The 24,297-nt window shown below is 42.7% G+C and overlaps 1 long non-coding RNA gene across 1 annotated transcript; it reads right to left on the bottom strand.

Moving 5' to 3' along the window:
• Nucleotides 1–1,861: 1,861 nt before the first annotated feature.
• On the bottom strand, nt 1,862–18,507 carry LOC139075066 (uncharacterized). The gene is made up of 4 exons (XR_011525100.1): nt 18,250–18,507; nt 14,826–14,995; nt 7,478–7,549; nt 1,862–4,746 (listed from the first exon to the last, which is right to left on the bottom strand). It is a non-coding gene; the product is annotated as an uncharacterized lncRNA (long non-coding RNA).
• Between the last annotated feature and the right edge of the window lie 5,790 nt (nt 18,508–24,297).

The following is a 24,297-nucleotide window of genomic DNA, read 5'->3' as shown; positions in this document are numbered from 1 at the left end:
TGGAGCGAGAGCGGAAACTGAGGCAAAATTAACAATGACTGAAAGGTTGACTCTTCTGAGAATATTTCTATTTAATAAATTGGAAAACCTTTAAGAACCAAAGAATTGACTCTGTAATGATAGAATGTCAGACCAAATGACAAGTTGTGAGGATAATTTGGGGGCAGGGGTCTTGGCACAGAGCCCTTACGTCCCTGTGAAGAAGCCTCTTTAAACTGAGTTTTACTAGTCAATGCCCCTGGGCTCTAAATCTCTGAAATAAGGCAATTTCTCTGAAAGAGTAATTAGTGCCTTTCTGTAGCACTGCCCCTGGGGCCTATGCTTTGGGACCACTTTATAACTGAGGCTGCCGTGTCACAAAGTGCTTCAGGTGATTGTCAGAAACAAATCCTCCTTAAGCATCCGTTTTCTTTCCAGCTGATGGTTTTAATCTGGTGAAATCTGGAAACCTGACAAGAGTATGGTGCAAGGGCAGCTTTGAGCAATGGAATCTGCACTAAGGTTTAGATGGAAGTGGGTTAGATCAGAGCATGCACAGCACAGGCTCCGGACGAGACTCACAAGGATGTGGACAGAGATGCTGAGACGTCTCAGTACCAAGCTGTTGTTACTGGACATATCTGATCCAAGGTGCTATTAAGTAGATACTTTGGGAGATGGCTGGTGGTAGTACCTGGAAGTCTGGCAGTAGGAAATGAGCAAAATTTCCAGGTAGATAGGCAGACACCATTCTTACCATATGCTAGTAACTTCCCTGATGTGCCTCTCGCTTGCCTTTCCACCCTGTCTCTCACTATCCTTCCCTCGTTCACTGTACTCCAGTCTTAATGATTTTGGAACAGTCAAGTTGGTTTCTGCCTCAGGACATTTGGACTTACTGTGCCAGATGTCCCACCTTCCTGTGTTTGGCTCTTTTTCATCCTTCAGGTTGTATCTTCAATATGACCTCCTAAGATTATGCTCCGTTAATCACTCTACCTAAATTACCTTATTATTACCCCAGTCACATAAATTATCTTATAAATTTGCCTGTGTTATCTTGCTTCTAGAATATAAATTCCTTTGAGAACAGGGGGTAGATCTGTTCTGCCCAGCACTCCCTTCTGGGCACCTAGAACAGTAGCTGGCACAAAGTAACTTCTGAGTAAATATTTCTTGCATGGATAAATGAGTAAGTGGACAAAGGTGAGACCCAAGAGAGGAACTGAGGGGTAGGTGAAAAAATTGAAAGCTTTGGGATACAAAACCATGATCTAATTACGAAGAATTAAGCAAGTAAAAAGCTACTCGGACCAAATAAAATGTCAAGCTGGGCTTAGCAGTAAATAGTTACTTGAAAAAAAGCCACTGACCTAAGTGTTGCTAGATTTTCTATAGTTAGTGGTCACTTTTATTATTCGTTTAAAATTTTTCCTTTTCTTCTTTTGAGGGAGAGTCACCCTGAGCTAACATCCATTGCCAATCCTCCTCTTTTTTTGCGTGAGGAAGATTAGCCCTGAGCTAACATCTATGCCCATCTTCCTCTACTTTGTATGTGGGATGCTTCCACAGCACGGCTGAGGAGTGGAGTAGGTCTGTGCCCAGGATCCGAAGCCCCCAACCCTGGGCCACCAAAGCAGAGCACATGGAACTTTAACCACTCAGCCATGGGGCCAGCTCCTAATGGTCACTTTTAGACTTATAGCCTGGAGCATGGCTGAGCTTGTAGCACTGGTAAAGTCATTTCTAGAGACAAATGGCTTGAGCTAGAAAGTTAAGTGGACGTTATAAACAAACTCTAACACCAGAATGGCAAATCCTGGGCTCGCATTGATGCTGCCATACCCTTCCTGCACCCATAGCAGACATTGCTAATAGATCACAGAATTGTTATTGTTAATCCAGCAACCACCAATCACTAGAATGTCAACTCCATTAGGGCAGGACTTTTGTCCTTTTGTCTGTTTTGATCACTGTTTTATTCCCTGCATCTAGAAGAGTGTCATTTGCTTGTAGGTATGCAATAAATATTTGTTGAATTAAATATTTGATGAGTAACACAATCATATTTGGCATATGAGATGTATTTTATTTGCCATCCCTGAGCTAAAGCAGAAAGATAAGGAATTAAAATTGGATTCAAGGAATTGTTATCACAAAAGAGTAACAAGTGATCTGATGGTCCTAAGAAGTATTTCCAGACTGAGAACCGGCAGCTGCCTCACAATTACCTAAAGTACAAAGCCCGGGGCTGTTCCTTCGGTTTGCTGCACACTTGGAGCAAGTCAGCGAAGGTCCAAGATGTATTCTCTTTGGACCGAATTATACTACTTAGTCAAAAACACTACTGCGATATATTGGGTAATTGTCATACGCTGTGAGGATGTTAATTCAACCCATTAGCTGACTCCTATATACCTATACTATCCTCCATGATGAGATTTTGAGCCTGAATTTCTACTTCCAAAGAGATTTCTCCAGCAGTCATTTCTCAAACAGTGACTGTTCAAAGAGAGATTTCTCTGACAGTCATTTTATGTATTAACATACTGTTTATCCATGAAAGGGCATATAGCTGGGATTGGACATGCATTTCATTTAAAAGAACACTATCTCTTTTTACTCATTCATTTATACAATCAATATTTTTTGGGAACCTACTCTGTGTCAGCCCTGTGCTGGAGATACAGTTACAATGTGTAATGTTCAGTAATGAATAAAACCAAGTCCTTTTCATGGAGGTTACATTTTATTGAGAATTAACAAATCAAAACATAAATATATAATATAATCTCGTAATCACAAATTTTTTTGTTTTAGTAGAGTAGTGGAGACAGGAACTTGATCAGAACGGGTTCAAGAAAGAGTGAGATGGTAGCAAACAAAATAGCAATATAAGATAATTTTTAAAAATAGGCTTTGTTTTACAGGGAAACCAAAAAAAAATTGGTTGTAGGTGTCAGAGTATTGGGTCAAGGATTTTATTAAGGTGAGAGATGTTGTCAGAGCTGATGGAAATGATTCGCTGGATGGGGAAACATTGCAAAAGAGAGAGGGGATAATCGCAGGAGCAACATTGTGGAGGAGGCCTGGGCGCGTGGGATGTCATAAACACTTGTACCTCTGCCAGGACATAACTTCTCTTTTGAGGAAGATGAAGACACTGTGTGCATGAGTGAGGCCTGTCCAGGAAGAGGTAGGATGTACTTATTCTTGTTCCCATCTAGGTTTTTTCATACCAGCCTATTTCCAGCCACATTGGGAAGACTGAGGCAGTTCAATAGCCGGCTCACGATGGAGCCCTGGGATGCCAAGAGAAGGGAGGCAGAAATCTTGCCCTCAAGGACATCTCACTCTAGTAGACTCCTGGAAAAATCCATCCCTCTTCTCACATTAATGAAAGCTTTCTCTTGATGTAGTTGGATCATTTAAAATCCGGATTTTTATCAACCTTTCTTTCTTTCACACCCATTCTTGAGCATATTGCCCTGAATTCACAAACTCCAATTAAGTATGCTGGGCTAATAACTTCACCATGAAAATATCTCAAACTATTAAAGTATTGAGTAAAGTATTCTGCTTTTGACACTCCCCAGAAACCTCACAGGATTTGAAAAACTTGAACTCTGCAGAGGGAAATCAGACTAAATGCTCACATATATTTTATTAGAAACATTTCTTTAAAAACGTGAAGACAAGGGGAAAAAAAGACCAAATTTAATTTTTGAGCCTGGCACTTCAACTTCTCTACACATTGCTCTATTCTAAACAGAAAAATAAAATCAGCTTTGTTCCTGAGCATATGCTTTTGACATTTTTTTTCCTTGAAGTCTGTGAATTATTAATAAACTAATTTCTCTTTATAGTTCAATCTTTGGAGATTTAAAGTGTTCACTCAAATGCACAGTAAAGAGAGAGCGCTTCAGTTCCAGTCGGCTCCAATCCTCTCCGGAGATGCTGGCCTTGAGGTATCGCTGAGTCTTTGATATCAATCTTTGATTCGACTGGGAATTTCTGATCATTTCTAGAACTAGTCCGTTAATACCACTTAATGCCCTGTTTAAGTTGGGCCATTTCTGCCAGCTGATTTTATGCTTTCACTTTGCTCCTGAAATATTTTATGTGCTTGTTTATAGCATATATATGTGCATATATCTCTCTATATCCTTATACTTGATGGATCATTTCTTGGCCAGTTGTATTAGAAGGCAGGGCTTTTGATAACAGAGGATGTCCAGTAAATTGGTGGCTTTTGTAATAAACCATGTTGGATCTAAGTACCACCACAAGTGTTTCCTCCCTCCTCCGTGGAGCTTACAGGAGAGAGCTTCTGGCTCTATAGAGAAAATAAGTTTGCAAAAACCAGAGCTTTACAGCAGTAGATGGATGAGCTTTGGATTAAGTTCCTTCCCTCATCCGGCCCCAATGAGGGTCTTAAAAGGAGCATCCGGTGACCTCTGATCTGGTCAAAGGTGAGGGAGAAAGGATTCCTCCATTAGCTGGGAATCCATATAATTGAGCTGAAGTGATTTCCAACATTGTAATTCTATTGTCTCCTGCGGCTCAATGTATGAATATTATCATTCCTTTTTTTTTTTCCTTTTTGCAGAGGGAGAAACTGAGACACTGAATTTAATAGACTTGCCTGATATCCTGCATACTGTGTTAAAGGACGGAGCATACTTTCCCATCTATTTGATAGACCTTAGGGGGATTCAGATTCTGGATGAGGTCTTCTGTCTCTCTGTTCTCGGTGTATTTATTGATCTAGAAGAAAAAAAAATCTAGGAAACACAGGTCAAGCCTTATGCACCAGCTCCCTGCCCCTCTCTCCCCTGACACTCTCTGAGGGAAGTGGCTTCAACATTGCACTCACCCCTGCCTTTATTTTCCCTCTGCCTCCTCCCTTAACAACCTGCTGGATTACCAGAATACAATGATCAAGCGAGAGAGTCACCAGGCGACCATGTTGAAAGGGATGCTTAGCAGGAGTGCTGAAGAATTGAGATTCTGCACCAGTAACAGAATCTTTCCCAACACTGCCATCTCATGCAGACAGCAAACTTGCCTCTCTCCTGAGGAGGCCTGGATCAGAACCTGAGCCACGGAATGGACGGGGGGAGGGGGAGGGAGGAAGGCAAGGCAGAAGAAAAGAAAGCTTTTCCTTTTTTATTTTTAAAGCCAGCTCTATTCTGGGACTTTATTTACATTTTTGTTTGGCTCCAGGGGTTAAAGGGCTCACAGTCATGGAAACTGGAAGCTGTGGATTTATTGCTCTTCCTCTGGACGCTCTGGGCCGATTTGCTTGGTGATGAGTATTGGCTTCCTCAGCCTTTCTCACCCAGGACCTCAGCCTCACTGAGCCCTAAGAATGCCCATTCTCCAGGACCTGGGAAAACTCAGCTCAGCTATGACTGATGCTGGGCTCCAGTAATCGGAAGCTCAGCTGGTTGTCCGTATGAAGCAGCATCTACTTTCACCGATGTTTACCCTTCTCTTTAAGGACCTGGAAAGCTTTGGGATGGAAGGAACTGTTTGTCAAAGAAAAGCTTTTTTCTTATTTTGTAAGATTTCAGCCTTTCCAGATTTCCTTTTCCTTAAAGGGTTTGGTTTTCCCTCTCCCCTCAATCAAACTCCTGGGCTTCTTTAAAAGACATATTTTCTTGTCCCACCATTATCCATTATCCACCATTACACATGAGCACGGTACATTTCTCCATAGACGTGGATTTGGGGTAATTTGTATCTTATCTTTCTCCAGAAATAACGAGAATGTCTCAAGAATGGTGCAGAGCATCGCTGATAGGCATTGTATGAGTTGGGGTTCTCCAGAGAAGAACTAGGAATTGGCTCACATGATTGTGGGCCTGGCAAGTCTGAAATCTATAAAGCAGGCCACCAGGCTGGAAACTCAGGCAGGAGTTGATGGTACAGTCTTAAGGCAGAATTTTTTCTTCTCTGGGAAATCTCAATTTTTTCTCTTAAGATCTCCAACTGATTTGGTGGGACCCAAGTGCATTATCGAAAGTAATCTCCTTTACTTAAAGTCAAGTGATTGCAGGTGCTAACCATATCTACAAAATAGCTTCACAGCAACAACCAAATTCCTGCTTGATTATGTTGCTGGGTTCTACAGACTAGCAAAGTTGACACATAAAATTAACTATCACATGCACCACCAAGTCCTCTCACTTATATTTACTCTTTCTTGAATTCATTCACTTCACTCTGTAACTCCACTCACCACCCTAATCCAAGCTGTCGTCATCTTTCCTGGACCAATGCAATTGCTTCCTAATTTATCTCCCTGCCTATACTTTTCCCACACTATTCTCCACCCTAGAGCCAGAATGATCTTTTCAAAATATGGGCTCAATCCTGTATTCTTCTGCTTAAAGTCGCTCTATTGCATTTGCCTGGATCTAGGATCAGTCATAACCCCTTAATACTACCTAGGATGCCTGCAGAGTCTGGCCCCTGCCCGCTTCTGCAGCCTCCTCCATGCTTTCTGCATTCCTGCCACACTAGCCTTTCAGTATCTTGTGTTCATCATGTTCCTTTCTGCCACAAGGTCTTTGCAAGGGCTGTTCCCTCTGCCTGACAGCTGGTTCCTTTCCCCTGGGCCTGGGTAACTCCTACTAGTCCTGGCTATCACAGGTCAACTTTAATCTCTTTCTCCCCGACTCTGACCAGATCAAATCCTCTAATTATGTATTACCACAACCCACACCTCTCCTTTGGAAGACGTATTGCAATGGACAGTTTACATTCATTTGTACAATTATGTGACTGATGTCTGCGTCCCCTACAGACATTGCTCTGTGAAGACAGCAGTGGTGACTAACTTGTTCACCCCCACAGATCTAACGTCCGGTGTGCTGATCCATGGAGGGTACTCAGTAAATATTATCATCAGAATACACAAACGAATCATCCAGGTTAGGATGGAGATTGTGAAAAGGATGCTGGTTACATTCTGCCCCTTCCCTCTACCTGTGTCCCACTCGTCTCCCACATCTTGAACACAATCGCAGTTTCCTCTGACTTCATATCAAATATCAAATTTATACCACAGGTTAGCACTGAAACTAGGAGTTTTGGAAACGGCCAGGAAATTGACAGCGTTGACTGCATTTCCACTCGTTTGGCTGCTCCATTGAGCTTGTTCGGCCCCTAGAAGAGGCATAACCCCTCCTACATATCTAGTGCCGTTAGTTCACCATACAGTTTTATAGTTTTGAAGATATCCCCAAGATTTTAAATCAGGAGATTTCATCTAAAAATATAATTTATGACATTTAAAAAAAAAGATCTGTCTACCTTGGGCATGTCATCCCATATGGCAAAAATCAGCTTGAGTTGAGCAGCTACTGTCCAGATAAGAAAGGGCAGGTGGTGCCCTCCAGTCCAGCACATTCCCACAGGCCCCCGTCGCTCATTTAGATTATCTGCCTGGTCCCTGCAGACTTTGGAGTCTGAGGCCCCTGCTATAACTTACAGTAAATCACCAACAGGCTTACTTCTTCTCCTTCTTCTCCTCTTCTCTGTGGTAAACTCTAACAGACATGTTCTAAGAAGAAAAAAATGCAATAATTTAAAAACTATTAAAGAGCAATCTGATATTGTCTCTATTGATGCTCTCTTCTATAGGCTGCGGCTGACCGCAGCAAGATCAGCAGACTCTACGATTCGCTAAACCCTCTTAATTTGGGTGGGCCAAGGACAAAGTGAGGCTGTGAGTTTACAGGCAGTTTCTCTACAAAAACTAAAACAATCGCTGTATCCGTACATCAGTTGCTTTTGTCTGTAGAATGGGAGTCAAAATACTTAGCAGAACTGACAGCCAAAATGGCACAGCATGAAGGCCATGCACACAAATCTTTTATGGCCTGACTTCTCCCGGGAACTTAAGAAAATTTCCTGAGCTTGTGACCTTCCATTGGACACAATACAAAGGGTCGTTATTTGCTTGATTCTCATGCTTAAAGGAAAAAAAAAAAAGGAAGTCCAGATGAAAGTTAAAAATAGGGCATGTGAATTTAACGCAACTTTCTCTGGGATCATAAGTCTGGTGAAGGGAAATAAAGAGGGAAGAAAAAATAGACACCATATTAAGTGAGCTTCCTGGAAGAATGTTATTTGCTCACAAATATTTATCCAGAGATCTCCTCAGACTGATTCCTCATTAACGAAAGTGTCCTGGAATGTAGGTGGAATCCATTCGACCATCCTCACAAGAAACTTGAGAACTAACTGAGAAAAGTCCCAAGCTTAGAGACATTTTTCCCTGCTCTGTGCATCTTTCCCAATTACTTTTCTCCATTGTTATTAAGTATTTTTTCGTAATATCTAGAACAATAGAGTACTCCCACCTTCCTGGAGATCAGAATTTTGTTTTGGGTCATATGGCTGAGTTAGAAAAGAATAGTCACAGCCTTCTCTAATTCTGGCCCCTTCTACTTTGCAGATATGATTCACTTACAGTAAACAAAGACTGTTTGCTACAATTTGGTCTGGGGGGAGAGCTGAATCTAAACTTCCAACTCTGCTTCCGAAGCATTATTCCAATTAGGGAATTATGTCGCAGGTGGAGACATGTCCCTGGGAAACAAAGTGTCGGCTTCCCCACACATGTCATCAGTAATAAAGAGAGATGGGGAAGCCCTGTGATCCACGGATTGGATCGTGTCCATATTAGATCTGCTTTTCACTTGTAAAAACAGTAAGTTACCCTTGATTATCCTCATGCGCTCTGTGAAAACCTTTTCGTAGCTTTACCAGGGTCCAGAAGGAGACCCAAGGACCTGGTGAAGGCTTTAGAAAATGATTGTTTCTGAATTCTGCCTCAAATTCCAAATGCCACTTCCTGGTTCAGAAGCAAGAGGCTTGGGGGAAAATAAATTTAAGCTCATAAAAACACTCAAAGGGCATACTGGTCATCAAACAGCTCTGAGCAAACTGCATTTGCAAATGAATCTGAAAACATGTGGATTCAATTTTCCTTGAAATGCCCAGAGGTTAAAAAATTAGAGGGGAATGTTTGGCAGAACGAGCCTGGGGTTTGGCTATGTGCACAAGTTTCTGAAAAATCAATTGATTGTTTTGCCAGAGAGAAAATATTACCTGGTCCCCCTTCTCAATCACATCTCTAACTTAATTATCAACGGCCCCATTTCTCATTGTGCCTGCAAAGTGAACAGAAGAGTTGAGCACACTCGAAAGAAAGCAAGTTTTATTCGTTTCCGTGGTGGCCCCGCCCTGTGGATGGCCGACCCAGAATCTCAATGCTGTCATGGGTTTCAACTCAGCGACATGGTGGCAAGGAAACCATCTGCCAGCAAAGTCATTTCTCCTCTGCCTCTTGCCTCCCATCTGCCTCGACTGATCAAGTCTCACCCCTCTTTTTCCTTCCGCCAACCCCCTAATAATACCTTTTTTATGACCAAATAAATGCAAGCAAATGTGGAGCTGCTTTAGAGCAAATCCAAACTGTTTTAAAAGATCATGAAAATAGAGCGGGTGGGGGAAAACTACATCTGTGAAAAAGCACTGATTAGCCTTAAAACAATGTGAGGCCAATGGCACAGAGTCCCATTACGAGATGATGTGTGGTGCCTGTAAGTGGCTGCTCCTGGTCTCTGAGGTAGCAAAGTCGTCACATGGTTCTGTTGTTGCCATGGCAATAATCTGCAATTGTGCAGAAAATCCACAGAACTCCTGAGCAACTCCTTAGTGGATTGGGCTGAAAGAAAATCAACCCTGTGAAAGCCCTGAATTGATGTGGTTATGAAAGTGCGTTGGCCAAGCTGGTCCAGTTTAAGCTGACCTGATTTTGTGGATTTCCTTCCCTGGCCCCTCTCTAGCTATGGTGAACTCTCTCACTTATGTATATTTTTCACACTGTTATGTTCATAACTGGCGAGAGGTATAAATCCTAGTCAGCTAGGAGAACGCTTCAGCTCACTCCTTAGAATTCTGAGCACACTGTTCGGAATCTGCAGGGGGGAATTGTAGCTTCTTTGGCTGCCGGAATTTCTAAACCCTAGACAGGCACTGAGGAGCAAGCCCTGTTTTGTACGTGGAGGTGAATCAGCGTTCAAGTATCCACAAGGCCAGGTGGGAATTTTTCCCCCAGAAAAGGTGCCAAGGACACACTGGGCAGGAAAGCCTAGTGCAGCAAGGATGTGTTGTTCCTGGGGAAGCTTGGCAAAAGAGTATATACACATGTACAACACACCCATCTGAAGGCGTGCCAAGAATCGCCCTCTTTAAGGCAAGCTAATGCAAACCATGCCCGAAATATGGTCGGGAAACAGGGTAGGTAGCATTTCTCCCTCTTGCACTAGATGCTGCGTGACGTTTATGCATGTATCAGCTGTCAACCCCAAATGGTTGAGGGCATGAGTGAGTGTGGGGGCCCCTGACAGAAAACTGAGCAGGAAGAGGAGCCAGACAAATCACTCTCATGTTCCAAACTTCAGAATCCCATGGGAATGCAGCTTCCAAGTAGATCCCATGAGAACATCTGGGATGAAGACACTCACGCCAGGCCTTAAACCCAGACTCGTTAGTAATAATGCTTCATTGCTTCTCATCTATTTATTTATCCTCTCATATACCACAAGTATGATTTGCTTTCTTTCTGCACATTTTCCTACTGGGAGCAGGAAAAGGAAGGTGGAGCATCAACATCAAACTGTACATTAGAGAGTTTTCTCTTGGATACCCTCCCATTTGGTGCTACTCAATTGCAGGCAACGGAAACTCACTTCACTTAATTTAAGCAGAAAGGAATGTAGCACAGAAGACTGGAGTGCTCATGGGTGGGGGGAGAGGCTTGAGAATCAGGATAGGAAACAGATAAGAATCTGACAGCTTAGGGGTCTAGGTAGCAAGATAAAAAAATGAACAGTCTGATCATAGTTTGCTACTAGAATATTTGGCTTCAACTATTTTTCTTTTCAGTCATTTTTCTTATGATTCGAAGTCTTGGGAAAAAGAGTCCAAATGGCCTAATTTGGGTCATGAACCCAGTTCTCTCTTGTGGGGGTGGGCACGATAGGGAAAGATGAGAAAGCACAGCCCTTAACTTAGAGTCTCATCAAATTCCACAGAGTGGGCAAAAGAGAATTTCTCAAAACAAAAACTAAAGTGCATTTACGGAAGGAAGGAGATTGGATATTGTGATGGTCATGGTGTTGGCTTGGTGAAGAGAGAACTCAACAACGAATGTCCAGCATTATAGCTTGGGGAGAAGGTTGAGTTGTGGAAGTGCCAATCAATCGACTTAGCTTAGTATGCCCCAGCAGAGACTTGCTAAATAAAATTGGAACAGAAAGGTAGGTGGATAGAGAGATAGTGAGGGAGAGTCTAGAAAATATTTTGCCTGGCATCCTCTTCCTGAAAGAATCTAAGAAAAGACAGCAATCTGATTTGACACCAGCCATGCTAATGGGGCAGACTTCCTGCTAGTCAAAGCCCCCAGTTAATGTCCACTTCTCAGCATGTCTGATTACTAGTTGAAGTTGACCGATCAGCAAACTACTCAATTATAAGCCCATCTTCTCCCCGTGGTGCCACTAATTAAAACAGGAACCACGTTGCAGCTCACATACTCCGTGGAGTTCTACCTTCCAAAAGCTGAATTAGTCACAACAATTAGCCGTTTCAGTGGAATTCAGCCTCCTTTTTCCTTTTTCCAACCCCATTCCTGTTTGGTGTGAATTCATCTCTGAAAAACTTTCCCTTGGGATTATCGATCTCTCCCATACTCTTTGCTGTGAGAAAGGAGCACATGTGGCCAAGCTTTGAAATGCAACCTCAAAATGCAGCTATGTGGAAATCTCAGTGTTCTGGAATGCTCTGACCTTTTGTCCTGCCAAGCACCATTTTTTTCTGAAATCACGTCATGAAGGGTATTCCTACATGCACTTAATTTTTAAGAGGAGAGAAAAGAAGACATGGCTCAGTACCCATTCATTTGCAGGAGAGCTGTTCCTCAGACAGCTGGAACAAACTGCAACCTTTTTTTTTTCTGTCTTGATAAACATAATGGGCCACTTTGGTAATTTCAGCTGTAAATGCACTTCTCTATAACAGGACGATGCTTCCATGAGCAAGAGTGGAAAGAGAAAAGATGTTGAGAAGCACCAATGTGACAGGCTAGCAGAACAGGGGCTTGCTACACAACCACCAAGCATATCCCAAACTCTCTGGAATGCCAAGTCCATGGCTTCCTGACCAGACAGGGGAACTGTTGTAAACTGCTCAAGATCCAGTTCAAACCTCCATTAGTATTAAAATCAATACCCCTGGCTGGAAGCAAGATGACGCTTCTGACACCCTCCCAGAGAGAGTGCCACTCAACCTCCAGCAGAATGCTCCCTGCCTACCCTTCTCTTAATGCCCCTTCTCCCTTGAAAAGAGGCAAGTCTAGATGCCCTTGCCTTTTAACACAAACCTTTCCATTTGGCATTTGATGACTCCATTTTTTTTTCCACAAAAGAAATTCCTAAGTTTCTCTATCAAAATGTTTTCTTCTCAAAACAGCTGTGTATATTTAAAAGTTTCTGAGAAAATCACTTTGCACCCAATTGTAGAGGGGCAGATCAACCTTAGAGCCATTGCACAAATTCAGTATCATAAATGAGAAAAGAATGTAACTAAATGCTCCATGTAACACAATGGTTAAGTGCCTTGACTCTGGAGTCAAAAAGACTTTGGTTTCAGTTCTGAAATTACTGGTTAATTTGCCTCTTTGGGTCTCAGTTTCCAAATCTGTAAAATGAAAAGAATAATAAAGCCTACCTCATGGGGTTATTGGGAGGATTTGATGAAATAATGCACATAAAGCTCTGAGTTATTATTATGTCATATAGAAAGTACTCAATAAATGGCAAGAGTTATTAACAATTTGCATCTTGGGCAGAACTCCTGAGCATGTGACCAGTCAAAATGGGTGAGCAGGAAGGAGTGCCTGAAGCTCTGGAACTCTTAGGACGTGCTTAGAGTGCACCACACTGGCCTCCTCATGATCTGTGTGTCTCCATCTTACCCAGATCTCGTGGCCACTTTGTTCCCACCTCTTACATCTTTGATACCATCATGGCTTCTGTCCTGTATCTCCTATCTTGGGCAGTTGTCCACGATGGGATATACGAGAGCTACAGATGACTCATAAAGTCTTCCTTATTGATCAAGCTTCTTTATCTCGCATGGCTTCAAGGTACCAGTTGGATGACAAAAGTGGAACAGGAAACACACATACACACATACACACACACACTAAACCAGTGTCATCTTGTTACACATCCACAGACAGACAAGTGCTCTTAAAGTTAAGTACTCAGTGACTCTCCACTTATTATTCCTTGATGAAATATGCTGGAAATGGAGATCATTTTGTATATTCCACATGTTATGGGTTAATTCAGGGTAGGATGACAAATTCATATCAGCCAAACCTCAGGTCAGTTCAGAGATGGAGAGATGGAGTGTATCAGTGGTCAGTTTCTTCTAACCCAATGCTTTTCTGACAGTCCACATTCCAAGCAGGGATCAGGGGCCAGGCTAACAAGGATTTTAAAAGGCAGGACAGAGTGATGTTAGGGCGATGGTGGGTGGAGAGCAGGAAATAGCATGGCTAGCTCTCACACAGGCTCAGGTTGCTCACTGTCATATACAATAAATCTGCTGAAAATGTTAAGGCAATTAAATAAAATAAAAAGAATACAAATGTGGAAAAAAGCTATTGTAATTGGATATTCCAGAACTCGAGACCAGGCATAATGTTTTTATAATAGTGTATATAAGAGAGTGTTCCATTCAATAGCATAACAAGGATTAAGTAATTGAACAACATTATTTCAAAATATTTTCTGGGTTGGATCTCATGTCCCAGAATCTCAAATACACACAGTTCTAGTTGTGGGAATCTGCAGTGTTAGGACAGCGAGCTCCAGCCCACAGAACATCTGGCTTCAACCAATGTTCCCAATCTCATTTTTACAAGCAATAAAATTGGAGGGCAAGGTTTGCATGCTCGGGTCACTTGATTCACTTGATGCACAGACAATTTTGGCCACTTGTTACGGCTAGTTGTCCGAGGTACCTGACCTCAATCCCTACGAGTGAAAGTGGTCCTGTTCTTTTCATTTAGTCACCTAAGTATTTTTTAGGTCCCTGGTGCCTACATAGTGCTCTGTGATGGGTCATGATTCAGTCATTTACAAAAATATTTATCAAGAACCAACCGTGAGGCAAGTTGCTCTCACAAACTTACAATCCAGCAGGGGAAACGACCATTAGACAAGTCGACACCTACTTGGTTAGTTGATCACAGTTGTGAAGAAGGATTCAAGGAGATGAGTGGGGTGTCATAAAGGAGGATGCTCACCTGGTCTGGAGGCCAGGCAAGGCCTCTCTGAGAAAAGCAACACGTAAGACATATAAACCAATGGCCTACCTGATCAAGAGAAAAGGAAGAGAAGGGAGTGGTGGAAGGCATTCCAGAGAGAGAGGCCAGTGTGTGCCGAGGCCTAGGGGCAGAAGGGATGAGATATATCGTGGAACTAGAGGAGGGCCAGTATGGCAGGAGTGTAGGGAGCTCCAGGGAGCTTGGCAGGAGATGAGAGTGAGGAGGGAGGCAGGGTCCTTGCTGAGGACAAAGGGAGTAGAGACCTAGACCTTGTTTTCAAAGGTGCCATCTAATAGAGAAGTAACTTCCTCTCAAAGAAAAATTTGGTTGATTAGGCTCTCAAAACATATTTATCTAATGTATAATCACTCTTTGCAATTTGTTCCTTCTGCTAGCAAAAGAAACACGGTTCAAGGTCTGTCCTACTCACGGCGGGTTGGTACAAACATTGGCCAGCTGGAGACACAGGAGGACCAATGTGTAGTTCCAGTCCCAGTCTGAAGGGCTGAGCACCAGGAGAGCAGATGGTGTAATCTCCAGTCTGAAAGCTGACAGGCTCGAGATCCAGGAAGAGTCAATGTTTCAGGGCAAGTCCAAAGTCTGGAAAAGATTGGTGTCCCAGCTCAACAAGTCAGGAAGGAGGAGTTCTCTCTTACTTAATCTTTTTGTTCTATTCAGGTCTTCAACTGCTTGGATGAGGCCCACCCACACTAGGGAGGCAAATCTACTTTCCTAAGTCCACCAATTCAAATGTTAATCTCATCCAGAAACACCATCACAGACACACCCAGAGTAATATTTGATCAAATGTCAGGGCACCCTGTGGCCCAGTCAAGTTGACACATAAAATTCACTATAACACAAATTTAATGGATTTTTGCCACACTCATGTAATACCCATATCCTAGTCCATTTAATATTTTTGTTTAAACAAAATCATCTTTTTCTTAAACAAATTTATTTATAAATAGAACTTTAAATCACCACTGTAAGTGGAATGTCCGTACTACCTGCCACAAATTGAAGATACATGTAAAAGTAAACAGAACATTAATAAAATGATGTTTTACATACTTGATAATCACTGCGGCCTACTGGAGTTCTCAGCCTGGGCCTCCTCTCCATTATATAAAAAGAGAGGTAGAATAAAGAGATACACTAACTCCAAACTGAGACTTTTTCCTTGACTCTGTGGATTGATTTCAAAGAGAACTGAAAAGGAAGCAACTTTCTCACTGTGCAATACAGCGTAAGTGACGCGATGTCAGCGTGCCACATAGAAACATCCACAAACCACTGGTGGCACATAGCCCACACTTTGAGATACAATGTTATTTCCTAGATAAATGTAAGCCAAATGTGTACAGCCTTAATCCACTGAAGGAAGGCAGACCAGCCCTTGCCATGGCAGTGAATGTGAACTGCGCTTTTTGGAAATGTAGTAGACACTTTGATAAATTAGGCAATTTTTCTTAAAGACGTTCTTACAGACAAAAAACCTCAGAGGTTCTTTATCTGGACCAGAACTTGGCTCAGGTGGACCTTGAGACTAAGCTGGCCAGCCAGAGAGAGTGACCTCAGAGAGGACCTTACCACAGTGCTGGGCAGATGGGATTGGTGTCATGGAGTCTGGGATGGATGGGGTGGTGGGTGACTGCTCATAGAGGACAGGTGGAGCCTGGTGGCAGGCATAATAGACTGCTGTCAGTATTCAGTAGGCAGTAACCAGTATTCAATAGGCAGAAGCCTTTATGATTGTTGACGCCGATGTTATCGCCTTTAAATATCAGCGCCAGCCTGTCACTGGCATCAGCAGAGTCAAGCTGTTGGCAGCAGGGACTGGGAAGCAGGGACACCATCCCTGTCCTGGGGAGGACTCAAGACAGCCAAGGAAGATCCACGTCCCAGAGGAAATGGCCCCTTAGGTTGTTATTCAGTCAGAGCCTGAGGCAGGAGGGGAATGAAGAGAAAGATTCTGTCATGAGTCTGTGGGCATTTGGCCACCAGGAATGAGGTGGAAATTCTGCAACCCCTGAAGCAAAAGATTAGTGCAGAAGGGCGGCTCACCAGGTGTTAGTTTCTGTAAATACAACATAACTGGTCCAGGCCAGCAGTTCTCAGAAGTTCAGTCCCGGGACGAGCAGCAGCAGTATAATCCTGGGACTCGGTAGAGAAGCCAATTCTCTGGCCCCACCCCCTACCTACTGTACCAGAAACTGGCAGTAGGGCTGAGCAATCTGTGTTTTAGTAAGCTTTCCAGAAGATTCTGGTGCATGCTAAAGTTTGAGAACGACTGGTCCAGGGGCAGGGGTCAATCCAACTGTGCATGGCTAAGGGACAGCAGGGTTCCTTCCCTGGCCGGGACACACAGGTGTCAGGACTCGTCAGGACATTGTCCAGCTTCTGTTCTATTTCGCTTCTCTGGGTAGCGGCTTCTCACACTGCAGCAGTCACTTTCTCTGCTCCACTACTCTCTTTGCACACAAATAAACATCACAGTTGCAACAGCTAATTAGAGGACTCTTCATGAATCATTGTCCGTTTTTTATCTTTTTTTTTTTCAGTTAGAGAATTCTGGGAGAACTTGAACACATCTCCTAACTTATCTGATGTAGTGGATAATTTTATGAACATCTCCTAAGATATTTGTTTGTTTTGTTTTGTTTTAAAGGAACGACTCCCCCATCTTACCCCATGTCTAATGAGGCATTCAATGCTTGCCTGGTGTTGGGGAAAGGACTGCCTGCCGCTTCTCCCTCCCCACCCATCATGCAGATTTGGAGCAATTGTGATGAAGAGGGTGATTTTGTAACCAAGCCCCAAGCAGAAGCAGGCAGCATAGGAGTTTGCAGAGAGGTGTCTGAGCAGAAGCACACACTATGGATCCAGACAGACCTGGATTTGAATCTTGGCTGTACTACACGTTCACTGTTAAATCTAGAAGAAATAACCCAATCTCTCTGGGCCTCAGTTTACTAATAGTAGTATAACAATTTCATGAAGTTATTGGGACAATTCAAAGAGAGAATGTGTGCATGTAAAATGCCAAGCTTAAATTAGTTGTTCAATAAATAGATGCGACAAAATTCTATTGTTCCCTAATCTTTTTCCCATGCTTCTTGGGATCCAAAGCAGGGTAGTTTACTGGGTACAGTCTGAGAGATAACAGCCAACATTAACGAAGTTCTTATCAGTTAGATGATTTTACTGCGTGTAACCAAAACCTGACTCAAGCGAGTGTAAATGATAAGAAACTCTATTATCTCATAGACCAGGAAATCCAAAGAAAAGAGGGGTTCCAGGAGTGATGCAATCAGGGCTCCAGCTCCATTTCTGTACTGTTTTCTTGGTTCTGACCTACTCTGTATCTCAGCTTGCTCCTCAGACTGGCTTTCCTCATGGTCACAAGATGATTGCCAGCAATAGCTGTAGTTACGTGCTTCCTTGCTCACATCCAGCAAGGGAGGGAAAAATTTATCTTCTAACCAGTCTGACTGGACTGACAGGGGTCATGTGCTCCCCCCACTCCCGTCCCAGAGAATAATAACATGCACTGATTTGCTGTTTTTCAGAAGTCTGGGTTTTTGATCCAGTCACTGGCATCCCATTACAGTGATCGGTTAGTCAAACCACAACCATCTCTGAATTTGCGGGAGTTCAGAGTTTCTCGGGCTGAGTTTATGAAAGGGTAAATAGCTAGAAATAAAGAAAAGGAGAGCTAGATATGCTCACTACACTTTTCTGCATCACAAGGACTGTTAAGTATTTTACATTTATTTTGTCTTCACAACCACCCTATGAGGTTGCTCTTTTTACAGGTAAGGAAGAAAAAATTGAGAGGTTACACCGCTTACCTGCTCTGTATCACTGGCAAGGTTGACAGAACCAGAGTGCAGACTCAGACCCAAGAGACCCTGAGCCAGGATCTTCACCTCGGTTACCTAGTTGGCTGGCCTCTTTGGGGTGGGGGATCAATCCGGCCTCACAGTACAGGGCGTCCAGGGATCCTGGCACTAGCCCAGTGAGGTGGACTCGTTTTTACCCCATGCTGAGGAATAATGGGAACACTCTGGAAAGAACTTGAGCTCAGCTCTCAGGTTTCCACAGTTATTTGTCTGTTGTTACCAAACACTAAAGACTTTAAAAATTCACTGTGGTCATATAGGCAGGAAAAATGACCTCATGCTTGCAACCACAAATCCAAAATGCTCTGGAATCTGTAAGACGAGCTGCATTTTAATTAGAAGAGAGAAAGAGCAATGAAGACGTTTCTTGGATATTTTTTCAAACCCTCCCTTGGCTTGCCTTCAGGCCAAAATGTGACAAGTGCCCTAAATCTGATAACAAACACACACTTCTGAAATCATTGTTAGCTTTTCTAAAAAGAAAAAAAAAATCACATTAGTTTTCTGTTACCACTAAGAGTTCAAGAATGTGCAGCCTTGAAATACAGCACATGAGAACACACGAAAGCATCCTCCATTAAATATTAAAAAGCAAAAATGGAGCTCTCAACCCATTTTCCTCTCTGCTTACAAGGTTTTTTATGATGTCAGGTCCTCAGAACCTTGAACCAGGCAATATGAAAAAGGCTTGCAGTTTATCCCTAAAATCTAGTCATTGGTAATTGTCCATGTATTATTCTCAACCACTGGGCCAAACCTCCTAGCTGATGATGAAGTTTTCCCAACTGACAGTGGAGAGCAATAATGCAATATCAACGAGCAACTGCACCCCACAGTTTGTAAATAGCAACTCTTGGCCTTTGATACAGTAGCTGCTTAATCAAATGGTGGTGGCAGGGAAATGAGAGGAGAGAACTTTCACATTTTATATGCTGATTATAAGGCATACACTTTCCTGAGAACTTTATATGTATTATCTCAGTCAATATTCACAACAAGCTAACGTGATTTTTTTTCTCAAGGCAGATTAGCCCTAACATCTGCTGCCAATCCTCCTCTTTTTGCTGAGGAAGACTGGCCCTGAGCTAACATCCGTGCCCATCTTCGTCTACTTTATATACGGGACGCTTCTCACAGTATGGCTTGATGAATGGTGTGTAGGTCCACACCCAGGATCCAAACCAGTGAACTCTAGTCCACCAAAGCAGAACGTGCAAACTTAACCACTGCGCCACCAGGGTTGGCCCTCAAGCTAATGTGATTTTTATCCCATTTTATATATGAGCACACTGAGACGTAGAAAAGTTAATTAACTATATATAAGTTAGAATTACTTCAACTGCAGCTGGGAGAATATGCAACCAAGAATGGTTAAAGCAAAGATCTGCAAACTCTTTCTGTAAAAAACCAGATAATAAATATTTTAAACTCTGTAGGCCATAAGATCTCTGTCAGGATCACCTAACTCTGCCATTGTAGGATAGACATATCCATAGATAATACACAAATAAAAGGTGTGGCTGTGTTCCAATAAAACTTCATTTATTAAAACAGGCATTGGGGGGCTGGCCCAGCAGCACAGCAGTTAAGTACACACATTCCGCTTCAGCGGCCCAGGGTTCACCAGTTCAGATCCCGGGTGCAGACATGGCACTGCTTGGCAAGCCCTGCTGTGATAGGCGTCCCACATATAAAGTGGAGGAAGATGGGCACGGATGTTAGCTCAGGGCCAGTCTTCCTCAGCAAAAAGAGGAGGATGGGCAGCAGATGTTAGCTCAGGGCTAATCTTCCTCAAAACAAACAAAAAAAAGAAGGCATTGGGCTAGATTAGGCCCTCAAGTCATAGTTTGCTGAAACCAGGCTTCACGTAATGTTTCTCAAACTCTCTGTCACAAATAACTGGTTAATTTTTCCTTTAATTTCCAGTATATTATGCATTGATTCTCTTGTAAAATACAATAAAATGAATTAATAGAAACTGGAATAAAATACATATAAAATAGTAAAATATACACGCACAATTTTTTAATTATTAGATTCGATAGACATAAAATGTCTCCATCAAACTGTTGTGAAAGTTTATAAGCACTCTCAATTTCTGTACTTAACATGGACCAGTAACAAATCGTCCATGGAATGGCACCGTTCTGTGATGGACACTTCAAAGGTAGCCATGCTTTAAGGATTAGGATATTTCTTACTTCACCTAAAAATAAATCCAGAGGTAGGCAGGTCTGACTGCTTTGCCATGTCATCAAGGACTCACATCTTTTTCCATCTCTTCATTTTGTGTGATCCTCAGCATTTGTCCCCCTTCTTGGTTCAAGATGATGGCCACAGTCATCACTGCATCCTCACACAACGGTGTCCAAAGCAGGAAGGGAGAAGGAGAGGCAAGGAGGGCTTTCTCTTGGATCTCCTGTCTCTTTTGTTAGGCAGGATAAACTTGCCCCAAGCAGCAGTCTGCTCCTAAGTTTCAGCGGCTATGGGTCACGTGACTCATACCAACACCATCTCCCGGAGAAGGTGATGGAGAGCCCATGGTTGGCTTAGTCCAATTCTGATTCGTCCCTTCAGGCTGGACCCAGAGCCACCTGATCAAAATTAGTATTTTGTAAACCAAGGAGGATGCCAGCTCCAGAAATGTGTTTAAGGAAACCTGGCTATTTGTTTAAGACCTGGACCTATGGCCCTGACCTATTCAACTCACAAGCTGTGTTCCTTCCATTCTAGTCATCTATCCCAGTGAAAGAACTCTCTTTCTACTATGCTTCTGGCTTTATGATCCATGTGCATTTAATCATTTGTGTAGAGTTTTAAAACTTATAGTGTGCTTCCATATGTATTATCAAATTTGAATGCAAATGCTTACATGTTTGTACTAATACTACGCCAGAGGATAGAATTTAAGCCCACCGATGATGCTTGAGACCACGAAACAAGAAGAGGCGACATCAGAACGCTGGCCTAGGGCCACTGACACCCTTCAGTGAGTTCTTCTCAAAGTATTTGACCACTTTTTCTGCACTGATAGATCAGCAGCATCAAAACAACAGCCAGCCAATCTAGACAAAAGGTCAACACAGACAACTGTTGGTATGAATTGACTGATTGTGTCACAGAAATGACCCATTTTTGATCCTGTTGATAGATAGTCTCTTGTAAGTTGATCAGCTCTCCAGATTTACCTGTGAGTGAAAAACTTCCCAGGATGTGGGACTTCCAGTTTTAAAACCAAGACAGCTCCAGTCTTCAATTTTAAAACAAGGAGGAAAACTGAGACAAGTTGGTCACCCTACTTCCGGCCTCTATCTACTGTCAAAGGTGCTTTTGTGCATTTTTTCCCATACTAAGCTCACAGACCCCTAATTTTCTTAGCAAATCAATGAACAATGTGTCTAGTTTTGTCTTGCTCATGACATTTTTTTCATCATTAAAACATCGAAATTAAGAGAACCACACATATACCTTAGATTCTTTGCTTCTTGCACTGCTGAGGATTTCCATGGGAAATTTTTGGAAACATTTTTCCTTAATTGTGAAGAAAGGAATGCAGGAAGACCTTGTGAACTTTTGTTTCTGCTTTTCTCTCTGATATCAAGTCCAACATGGGCACAAGGCAGCAGGTCTGAAACCCACTCGTTGAGTTGAATGTATTTAAATGTGCTTCAACCTCTCCACTGGTTATCCCCAGCTGGTCTTGGACTGCCTATTAGAAATCACCTAGGGCCCTTTAAAAAATAAAAATAAATTAAAAGTTCCTGGGTGCTCTCCAAGGCCTATATTGGGAGGTGGAGGGATGGGTTTGGGGCCCAGGGACCTTCACTTTTCACGAAGTTCCCCAGGCTTTCCTGACGTGCTGCCAGTTTCAGAAGCAACTGGCTAGAATATGTCATTCAACCTGTCTGAGTGACAACTAAAATTGTAATTACACGTTAAAAGAGAACCTTATGAAACTGCGAAATTGCTCATCTTTACCTTTCTTCCTTTCTCCCTTTCTTCCTCCTTTCCTTCCTTTTCTTTGATAGTAGCAGTTCATGCTAATGTTGGGGTGATTTCAGGAAATGCTTGTGGAATGAAACTTGTAGATCTTTGAAGTGAATTTAAATATGCCTTCTAAAAATTCAGAAGGCTATGTATTTGCCACTTAATGTCTATAGAGACATTAGCCTTGAACAAAAGCTTGAAAGAAAGAGATCTCAGGTTTATCTCAGGAAGGGACATCCCAGGCTGCTTTATTCTTCCACTGTCATCGTCCCTTCCATTTTTCCTTCTCTTGCCTCCATAGTTTGCACCCACCTGAGAATCAGTGGACAGAGCAGATTTGATTGACATTCCTCTTCAGACCACTGGTCTCTTGGTTGAGCCAGACAACAAAGATGAAAATTACTGACAAATCACAGCTTCCTATAATGTCACAAAAGCAAGCCCCATAGCAGTAAAAGTTCTCATTAGGGCCTCTTTAACAGTTCAGACTGATTCTATAAGCCACCAGAATAGTTAATATAATGTGTAGGACAACGCAATTTCCATTGGGGTGCGATCAAAACAGAAGCTACTTTCTGCACATTTCTTTAATCTCTCTCCTTACATCAACCTGAAGCAGAGCGGAGGTCTCCCTGGGATTCCTGCTCATCGGCCCTGCCTCCTACACAAGGGAGACTTTGCCGAGACAGCTCCAAAGAGTTCCGATTCAAAGGTAAAACAATTAATACACGTTAATCATCACAAGGATGGTACTAAAAGCATAATCCTCTTAGAACTGGAACAAATTAAACTGAAAGTAGCAATATAAAATCAAGCAGAAAAAGACCACACAAATGCAAGGAAAATGAGACAACACTGCTCTGAAGTCTTAGTCTCACTACCAGAGGGCCCCTAAGCACCCTTCGTCTTTGGTCTTGACACAAAAGTTACCCTGTCTTCTTCAGTTGCCTGTAAAAACCAAAAGCTCTCCAGGCTGGGGCCATGTAACCACGTCCTCACAAATCTAGAAGCTTTGTGAACACCTGGGAGCTACAGTTACACAGTCTGATGTCTGACAGATTTTCTGAAGGTGGAATGTTGCCCAAAAAGCCTGGAATCAACCCACCAAGGACTCGTCCAGGAGGAGAAAAAGCATTCCTTTTCTGCAAACAGAGGATCTTTGCTCAAATTTCCAAATGAGGCCCACCCTGGGCCAAAGTTTGATTTAGACAAGAAATGTCTGCCTCCTTCATACCCCACCCTATGGCCCCTTTTTCCTTATTTTCTCTTTTCTGAGCTTCAGCTTGTGAGGTGAGAACTGTCTGGAAAGAAAAACCACGTAATGCAATAAGTAATGCTGCTGTCACACCCTATAACAGCTGGAAAGCATGTAGGATGGGTCCACCAACAGGAAAGATACAATATTACTTACAGCCAATTATAGACGCTTGGAATCCAGAGGAGGGTGCAAAGATATCTTTCCTACTTCTTTCAAATTGCCCTTTGTGGACCCCTTGCTGTTTTCCTTTGATCTCCCTCCCTCTGTCCTCTTTACACTCTCCCAGATTCCCAGCCATATCCCAGTATCCCTTGTCATAGAGACAGTCCCATTTCAGATCACTATCTTTCCTCTTTGAGTCAACAAGCTTCTTTGGCTCTGCATCTTCAGAGCATCAGAGTAACCACTGAGCACCTATAAACTGGTGAACTCCTCTCTTGTTCCCTCATGGCACAACTGGTGCATTATGATGTTAGGAGACTCCTTTCCACCAAAAGTAAGAGAAGGAGGACCAGAGGGAATGGAGAGAACAGAGAACCCATCCTGCCATCAATGGTGTGTGGACCTTGCTATGTTATTTGCACACTAAAAGAGAGTTATAAAAGAGACAACAGTGCTTAAAACAAGGAATTACTAGTGGACTTTCATGCCAGTATGGGGGTAGATGTATCTTCCCAGAGCCCGTATACCCCTGCTTATAAAGTCAGAATCTCTTCCAGATACAATCAGCTTTCTTACTATGACAGAAACCC

This window comes from Equus przewalskii, chromosome 13 (assembly GCF_037783145.1).
Source record: "Equus przewalskii isolate Varuska chromosome 13, EquPr2, whole genome shotgun sequence".
Classification (NCBI taxonomy): domain Eukaryota; kingdom Metazoa; phylum Chordata; class Mammalia; order Perissodactyla; family Equidae; genus Equus; species Equus przewalskii.
The sequence above is the reverse complement of the archived record's forward strand: the minus strand, read 5'-3'. Positions and strand labels throughout refer to the sequence as shown.